This window comes from Dasypus novemcinctus, chromosome 14, assembly GCF_030445035.2.
Source record: "Dasypus novemcinctus isolate mDasNov1 chromosome 14, mDasNov1.1.hap2, whole genome shotgun sequence".
Lineage (NCBI taxonomy): Eukaryota > Metazoa > Chordata > Mammalia > Cingulata > Dasypodidae > Dasypus > Dasypus novemcinctus.
In genome coordinates this window covers 30447641-30457277 of record NC_080686.1, presented here as the reverse complement: position 1 = coordinate 30457277, position 9637 = coordinate 30447641, and the positions used below count along the sequence as shown (strand labels likewise).

The 9637-nt window shown below is 42.3% G+C and overlaps 1 non-coding gene across 1 annotated transcript; it reads left to right on the top strand.

Annotated features, from left to right (window-relative positions):
• Positions 1–609: 609 nt before the first annotated feature.
• Positions 610–742, top strand: LOC111760705 (small nucleolar RNA SNORA31). Its single transcript, XR_002794322.1, has one exon. It is a non-coding gene; the product is annotated as a small nucleolar RNA SNORA31 (small nucleolar RNA).
• Positions 743–9637: the final 8895 nt, after the last annotated feature.

Below are 9637 nucleotides of genomic sequence, written 5' to 3'. Positions count from 1 at the left end.
GGACTCCATAAAATCACGTCCTTAGGGCTAATCCATTCCGTGCTTGTAAACCTATTGTAGGTGGGAGTTTTTGATTAAATTAATTCAGTTAAGGGCCTTTGATCAGCTTGTGTGACCCAGGGCAGGTCTTAATCCTCTTACTGGAGTCCTTTATTAGGTGAGAAATAAAAAGCCACAGAGACCAAGAAGGACCCAGAAGCTGAAATCAGTGGAACACCGAAGCTGAGAGGAAGCCACTTAGCCAGAAGCTGAAAGCAACTAGGCCCCGAGGAAAGTGGAGAGATGAGTGGATGCTGCCCTGTGCCTGAGAGCCACAGCTGCAGCTCAGAGAGAAAGGATCTCCTGATGAGTCCCTGATTTGGATACTTTCACTGCCTCAGAACTGTAAGCTTTTGACCTATTTAATAATAAATTCTCATTGTAAAAGCCATCCCATTTCTGGTATATTGTTCCCAGCAGCTTTTAGCAAACTAAAACAGCACCAAACTAACTTCCTAAGAAGCATCACATCTTCACACCAGTCCTGAAAGGGAGATGCTATTATCTCCATCTTACAAATGAGGCAGTTTTTTAAACCCCCCCCAAAAAAATTTTTTTTTAAGTTTCCAAATGCATCTCTGAGAGACCTGGGGCAGTTAAGGTCTGCTGCTAAGGTTTCCACTACAGATGGAAGGAAAAGAAGGTCCTTGTGCTTTCTGTCTATCTGGTTGTGGCAGCCAAGATTGAATGAGGGAATAAGGAAATTCTGAAAACGTGGGGAAGGGGAAATCATCTTTGCAACTCAGAAATAAACTTATAAACAGAAAAAAAAAATTTCATAAGCAAATAAGTAAGAGACCTAATCTTAAAATCCAAGCCTACGATGGGGTTAACTACCAGGGCAGATGGCCCCTCTTTGGAAATGGTGTTTATGTGTGATGAATCTGGACTCAGATGGGATCTCCCTTCATAAGACTTTCATGCTAATGTGCTGGAGGTGCAGTTAATGTTGGGGTTTAAGATATATTTAGGGGATTTGAATCTCTGGACTGACAATGTGATAGCCAGATCCTGAGCCTCAACAGACTCCAGCACCTACAATCTGATTTATTGGACTTACCACACTCAGCTAAGATGGAGGTGAAGAAGGACAACCACCACACCATGGAGCCTAGAGTGATTACAACTGAAAATAGGAGGATTGCATCCAGCATCCAGGTGGAATCTGAGCCTCCTCTTGACATAAAGGTGCAATGGACACAACCAATCCAGTGTCCACATAGAAGAGGTGGCATTGGATTGGGAAAAGTGGACATAATGGACAAAGGGTATGGGGAAAGGCAGGAAGAGATGAGAGGTGGAGGCGTCTTCGGGACATGGAGCTGCCCTGGATGGTGCTTCAGAGGTAATCACCGGACATTGTAAATCCTCACAGGGCCTACATGATGGAATAGAGGAGAGTATGGGCCATGATGTGAACCAATGTATATGAGGTGCAGAGGTGCCCAAAGATGTACTTACCAAATCCAATGGATGTGTCATGATGATGGGAACGAGTGTTGTTGGGGGGGGGGGAGAGGGGGGGTGGGGGGGTGGGGTTGAATGGGACCTCACATATATATTTTTAATGTAATATTATTACAAAGTCAATAAAAAATAAAAAAATTAAAAAAAAAAAAAAATCCAAGCCTAAATTCCCACTATATATCCTGACCAAGCTGAAATAGTTTTAACTCTAGGCCTGGCTTTTTTTGACCTTGGGATGGTCATGTTTATCTTATTCCTGCCTCAGTTTTGTTGTCTGTAATGTCCACGGCAGGAGACAAACCACTCCAGGTTACTTCAAGCAGAGCAGGATTTAATACAGAAAATTGTGGTGCTTACAACGCTCTGAATGCTCCGAAGTTTTGTTTCAAGGTCACACCACCTTAGATGTGGTCAGGGAATCGCTGTTTCTACTGCTAACCCTGCCACCACTAAAGCTGCTGAACATCCATGAAGCTGATAATTAGAAGGTGGACCACCCGGAACCTAAGTTGCAAAGGAGCCTTGGAAATGTTTTTATCTTCTAGCTCCTCCTTACAGGGGGAGATATGGAAGGAAATAGGGTGAATGCACAGAGATTAGAATAGATGATCTTAAAGAATCCCGGTGCCACTTGTTACTTGCTGTGTGTCTTTGGGTAAGCCAGACTATCTATGCCTCAATAGTCTCATCTAAAAATAGAGATAATAATGGCACCTACTTCCTAGGGTAGGATTAATTGAACATAAAAATATGTAAAGTGTTTAGGCAGAGACTGGCCCATGGTGTTAGATACGTGTCTTCTCCACGTATCTATTATCATTATCATTATTGAGCTTCTTCTAATTTCAAAGTCCTCTGATATTTGTTTCCTGGTGAGTTACAACACACAAATCTGCAAATACTGCAAATCTAGATTTTGTTCTCTCCCCCATGCCCCTCGAGGGTAGGGCTACCAGCATACCATTGTCCCTGCTTTCCTGGAGTCTAGATATTTAAGTGGGATGTGTGGATCCATTTGATGAGGGCACACCCTAGAGATGCTAAAGCACTAGGGAGCCCGGGCTTCTATGCCAGCTTTGTGCAAGAAGTAAACTTCTATCTGGCTTAGTGGTTGTCAGCAGGGGTTCAGTTTTGCCCCCCAGGGGACATTTGCCCATTTCAGGAGGCATTTTCGGTTGTCACAACTGACAGGATGGTGTTTCTACTGATATGTACTGCCTAAAAGCAAGGGATGCTGCTAAACACCCACCAGTGCACAGGTCAGCCCCACACCTATGAATTATCTGGTCCAAAGAGTCAACAATGCTGAAGTTGAGAAACCCCAGTCTAGTTTGTCACTACTGCGTTGGATCTCTATTATAGTAGGAAAACCTGTAATCTAACCAATACTAATGCAAATACAGATGTACAGCTGAAATCCCTAACATCCTTTTGTGTAAATATAAATAATATAGACACTCATACATACATACGTACATACACACACATATATAGCCAGCTACATTTAAAATGAAATAGAAGAAAGTCACTTATAAGAGGGTTTCTTGGCATTTTTCTACTTTTAAGCATTTGTGCCTTGAAATCTCTGAGGTACTATTTTGGGCCATGGAAGAGGTAATTACCACGTGAAGAGAGAGGCCTAAAAGAGTTAATAATCATTCAGAAAATGAGTGAGTCGCTTCTACCCAGGGCCTAATATTGGGAGCAAGAGGTGAGGGTTTTAATATTTCGCCTCTGAGAAAGTGATGGACCTGAATTGCTCCCTGTAATTTCCTCCTGAAATTATACCGAGGATGTTATTGAACTTGACCAACAAAACTGGTCACATAGAAATAAAAATGGACTCCATGGAAATGTCCACTGGGGAAATAAAAAGGTTTGACAAGGATAAAGAAGCAGAAATTCAAGCTACTCATGAATATTCTGTTGAAGTAAAATTGAAAATGCATATTCTTTGAGATCAGAGTGAGACTCAGAAAGGAAAAAAACAATGAATACTTCCCAGTTTTCATGTAAGGGAAAAATGGACCGAGTTCTCATATTTCCAAGACAAATGGATTATATCATTAATTATGAAAAAAAGTTTATCTCTCAATTATTTATATAATACATGACTTGAAAAGTATATTTATAAGGTATATATGCATGCATGTATATATGTACGTAGAATCTCCACCATTCCCAGTTGTTTCATTTCTCTCCTGAAACATTCATTTAGGTTAACTCCCCTTCTTATTTCCCATCATATCACACCTTGATATCTTTATCTGGCTTTTAAAATTCTCTCTCTACCTAATCTGTTTTACTCCCCCAATTCCCCAGCATATACCTCACAATTCAGGCCATTATTTTCCATATTACCTGTCATTTCTCATGGATATTATTCGTTCTGTGCCTTTTCTTCTGTTCCTCTGACCTGCAGGATTGGCCTTGCCCTCCCCCTGCCCGGCGAGCTATGCAAATTCTGCCCATCCTTCAAGATCTGGGGACCTGAGTCCCACGGGAAAGCCTTTCTCAATGACACCTGTTTCCACTGGTCTTACTCTTCACTCTAACCTCTTTCTATTACCCATATCATACATTCACATATTCTCTTTTTATATGTGAGACCATTTGTTGAAGAGGTATTAATATTTATTCCTCCTCTCTAGAAGCCTATCTCAGTAGCAACACCTGCAGAACTGAGCTGACTACTGCTCTTCACTACCAGGAAATCCCCAGCATGGTTGCTGCTCCCCCATGCTGAAGTCCAGGCAAGTGGAATTCCCTGGCCACTCAGGATCTGGCATAAAAATATAACCAGAGAGACTGTTGATGGTATGAGATGAGAGAAGCCTCAGAAAGGAATCACACCTTCAAAAATTAATGCAGCCTTCCTGTGGTAGCTTGGAGTTGTACCCCAGAAAAATATGTTCTTAAACTTAATCCGTTTTAGTGGGCATGAACCCATTGTAAGTTGGACTTCTTGATGGGTTTACTTCGGGTAAGGTGTGGTTCAAGTGATTCAGGATGGGTTGGGTTTTTTTAATTTAATTTTTAAGGAAGTTTTAGATTATAGAAAAGTTACATTGAAGATAGGTCCTAATCGTTTTGCTGAGGTCTTACATGGAAGGTCACAGAGAGAGAGAAGCCACAGGAAGTCACCAGAAGCTGCAAGTTAACAGAACCCAGAAGAGAGAGAAATCCCTGCCACAGGCATGGCCTTGTAATGTAAAGGGCAAGGAATCCCAAAGATAGCAGGTCAGCCAGAAGATAACAATCCCAGGAGGCACGCCTTCTGGCCCCTCAGACCATGAGCTAATACATTCCTAATGTTAAATCAATCCAATGTGTGGTTGTGTTTTTTTGTTTTTGTTTTTTTTTAGCAGCTAGGAAACTAAAACACTGCCCAAGAGTATATCTCTTCAGGGTCTACTCTCTGCTCCCTCATGCCTCAGCCCCCAATTCTGGCTCCAAAATGTCAAATACTTCCAAAATTAACCCTGCCTAGATTTGGGTTAGCCCTTTCTCAGGCTTTTCTGGGCTGTGTTTCCCGGTCCTCACTCCTTAAGATTTTATCCCTTCCCAGGTAGACATGACGGAAAACAAACTCCAGCAATAGCGCTTAATAGGGATGATTTACAAGGGTGTGCCTGGATCTAGGGAAGGTGTGATGGGGGACTAAAAAACAATAAACTAATAAGGTAAAAGGAGAGTCACGATCCTAGGCAAGGAAGGGAAGAATTATTGGAATCTGGGGAGAGAGCTATGAAAAGGACCACTTGTCAGGAACTGTGGTGTTCAGTGAAGAAATCCATTCAACCCAGAGCGACCTGGCAGAGGGAGTAAAAGGGATCAATACTTCTCTTCATGGGAGTGGGATAGCTCAGTGGTTGAACACCTGCCTCCCAGGTATGAGGTCCCAGGTTCAATCCTGGGTACCTCCTAAAAAAAGAATATATATATACACACACACACTTCTACTCATATTCTTCCCTCCCTCTGATCTCTGCTGGCACTTCCCAGAAGCTGAACCCAACAGGAAGTAAGAGAACAGAAGAGCTCATTGATGCAGTCTGTATCCAATTAATCTTCTGTATTTGTCAGTCAAAGGGGTGCTGATGCAAAATACCAGAAATCTGTTGGCTTTTATAAAGGGTATTTATTGGGGGTAGAAGCTTATAGTTACCAGGCCATAAAGCCTAAGTTACTTCCCTCACCAAAGTCTATTGCCACGTGTTGGGGCAAGATGGCTGTGTAAGGCTGCCAAGTGTGTGGGCTTCTTGGGTTCCTCTCTTCCCACTGCTGTTTCTCTCTGGGTTCTCTCCACAAGGTCAGCTGCAGACTATCAGACAAATGGCTCTGTGTTTCTCTCCCGGGTTTTGCAGTGTCTAAGGAGCCATCCCTATTCCTCTGTGTTCTCCTGTGTGTTCATTTCCCAGGCTCCAACTCAGAACTCCAGCATCAGAACTCCAAGTAACTCCTCTGCTCTGCTGTGTAGTTTTACCTGTGAGTCCCCGCCCACCAAGGGGTCGGGGACTCAATGTCTTACTGACGTGGCTCAATCAAAGTCTTAGTCATTATTTAATCCAGTAAAAGTAAAGCCTCTGAATCCAATATATTGGATATATATCCAGGCATATATCTAATATGCCTGGAGGAAAAGACCAATTTACAAACATAAAAATATTTCTTTCTGGAATTCATCAATAATACCAAACTGCTACATCTTCCAAGGCAGAGAACAGGGCAGAAAGTATAGAGAGAATGCCTGAATGGCAAGCAGAAGATATCCAACACACCACCATCTAAAGATGGAGCCTGAAGGGTTATATTCAAGAAGAGGCCAGGTATGTTCCTTTACGAAACCATGGATGAAGTCAAATTCTGCCCCTACTGGAATCTGTACCTACCTATTACTATTGTTGAATTTTCCATATTCTTATTTTCAACCAGTTATTCCGTTTAAGTACTAGATCTCATTCACTCTGGTCTTTTAAAGGATATTGCTTCAATAACTCTCTCATCACCTGTTTTTCCAAATGTAAAAAATAAATAAATCTTTTCTTGACCTAACTTATCCCTGCATGCCTTAGTTTTGTTCCCCTTTGCAGCAAAACTTCATCGAGGGAAGCAGATATGGCTCAAGCAATTGGGTTCCCACCTACCCCATGGGAGGTACCGGGTTTGGTTCCCAGTGACCCCTGGAGAAGGTAAACTGGTGAAACTGACTGGCGCAGTGAGCTGATGCAACAAGATGATGCAACAAGGAGACAAAAAGGAAAGTCAATGAGAGACATAACAAACCAGGATGCTGAGGTGGCTCAAGTGGTTGAAAGTCTCTCTCCCACATGAAAGGTCCCAAGTTTGGTTCCCAGTGCCTCCTAAAGAGAAGACAAGCAGACAGAGCACACAGCAAATGGACACAGAGAACAGACAGTGACCCCAAATAATGGGGTGGGGGGAATTAAAAAATCTAAAAAAACACCAAACTTCATCAAACTGTTATTGATACTTGTGCTTCCAATTCCTCTCCCGCTATCCTCTTTAAACCCATTCCTACCAGGCTTTTGCCCCATTTGCATTAAAGCTTTTCATTCAACTCACCAGTGACATCAATGTTGCATAAGCCAATGGTCATCAATTCTCAGGTCATGTAACCTATTAGCAGCATTTAACACAGTTGCCCATTCACGTCTTTGAAATACTTTCTTCACTTCTAGAACATCACTTTCTCTTGCTTTCCCTTCTATCTCATTGGATGCTTCTTCCCGGTTTCCTTTGCTAGTCACTCTTACCCTCCTCTTCTTCTTTATCTTTTAATATTCCAATGGCCCAGGGTTCAGTCTTAAGTCCTTTTCTTTAAAATTTTAATTTTTACATATTGGAAGCCAGGGATTGAACCCAGGACCTTGTACATGGGAAGATGGTGCTTGACCACTGAGCCACATGGGCTTCCCTGAGTTGGTTTCTTCATTTGTTTTGTTCATTGTTCATGTCTGTTTTTTTCAGGAGGCACCAGGAACTGAACTGGGACCTTCCATGTGGGAGGTAGGTGCTCAACTGTTAGAGCCACATCTGCTGCTCCCCTATTCGCTTTTTTAAAAAGATTTATTTATTTATTTCTCTCCCCTTTTCCCCCTCCCCCAGTTGTCTGCTCTCTGTGTCCATTCGCTGTGTGTTCTTCTGTGACCGCTTCTGTCTTTATCAGTGGCACCAGGAATCTGTCTCTTTTTGTTTGGCGTCATCTTGTTGTGTCAGCTCTCCATGTGTGCGGCGCCATTCCTGGGTAGGCAGCACTTTTTTTCGCATTGGGTGGCTCTTCTTATGGGGCAGTCTTCTCATGCATGGGGCTCCCGTACATGGGGGACAGCCCTGCGTGGCACAGCATTCCTTGCACACATCAGCACTGCACGTGGGCCAGCTCCACATGGGTCAAGGAGGCCCGGGGTTTGAACCTCAGACCTCTCATGTGGTAGACGGATGCCCTATCCATTGGGCCAAGTCCACTTTCCCCCCTATTTGCTTTTGATCTGCATTTTCCCCTTAGAGATTTCATCTAGCCCTATGGCTTCAAATACCATCTATATGCTGGCAGCTCCCAAATTTATATTTCTGGTCAGACTCCTCTTCCTAACTCCAGACTTTGATATACAACTCTTACAAAATGATTTACTTGGATATCTAATAGATATCTCAAATGCAATATATCCCATATTGAACTTCCAATATTTATCCTCATGTCACAGCTTATGCTGCCTCACTTGATAGGAATTCCATTCTTCCATTGAATCAGAGCAACAGTCTTGAGGAATCTTTGACTTTCTTCCCTTTCTCACACCTCAGTTGGATTCATTGAGAAATTGTATTGGCTCTGTCTTCAAAAATATGTCCAGAGCCTACCACTTCATACCACCTCCATTGCTGTCGCTCTGACCAAAACATCTTCTCTTGCTAAATTATCACAGTAGCCTCCTAACTGGTCTCCCTGTTTCTATCCTCCTACACTATAGTCTATTCTCAGCACACCACCTGGAAAGTGTCAGCTCAAATGCCTGCAATATGCTCCCATTTCACAAACTTCTCCCATGTCCCAAGGCCCCAGTGATCTACTCCCCTACTCCCAATACCTCTCTTATGTCTTCCTACCATTCTCCCTCTCACATCCTTTATTCAAGTTTCATTTATATCCTTGCTATTTTGAACACACCAACCACATCTACCCCTAAGATCTTAGCATTGGCTAGTGCCTCTTCCTGGAATGCTCTCTTAAAGGTATCTGCTTGGCACCCTATTCAAGATGTTGCTCTAATCTTAGCTTTTCACTGAGGTCTGTGCTGAATACCCTGTTAATACTGTAAACTGCCTCTCCACTAGCATGCCTGAAACCCCTTATCTTGCTTTCATCTTTTCTATAGTATTTATTGCCCTCTATCATACTATAGAATTCACTTATTTTTGTCTCTATTATTCCTACAAGAATGTAACTCCATAAGAACAGAAATCTTTGCCAGTTTTGTTCACTATATAGTCCACTCACCTAGACCAACCCCTGATACCTACCTATTCCTCTCTACATTTTTGTTGAATGATTGAATCCCAGTTGTTCTGATTCTTCTGAGCAATCAGTAGTGTAACATTTATTGTACAGTTTATCCCTCTGCCTCTGGGTGATATGTTGTATGGAAAACATGTTTTTACAGATAAACAACTTTCTCATGAGTTCTGCTCTAAAGGTTTATTCACTCTCCAAGACTGTGACCTCAATGACCCCTTCCTCCTCAAGGCCAGAGGATTTTTTGGACTAGAAGCTCCACAATTAATTTATTTCTTTGCTACCTGGTTAGGAAAACCTCTCTCCACCTTAGGAAGCATAGCTACCACCAAAACAAAATATCGTACTTTCTCCTTTGATTGACATAAAGTCTCTGAAGTGCTTGTTTCTAAAGCTCAGGTTTTCATGTTTTTGCTGAAAGTTGGTGACATCACATAGTATTTTAGGCCACAGGGATAATTGTTTTAGGGTCTTGTGTGCCCCTCCATTCTAATATGTCTTCCAAAAGCCAATGTATGAATGTATATCCAGATCCCTTATGACTGTCCCACCTACACTTAGAGCATAAACTTATCCTTGGGAGGTTTTCCCAATATC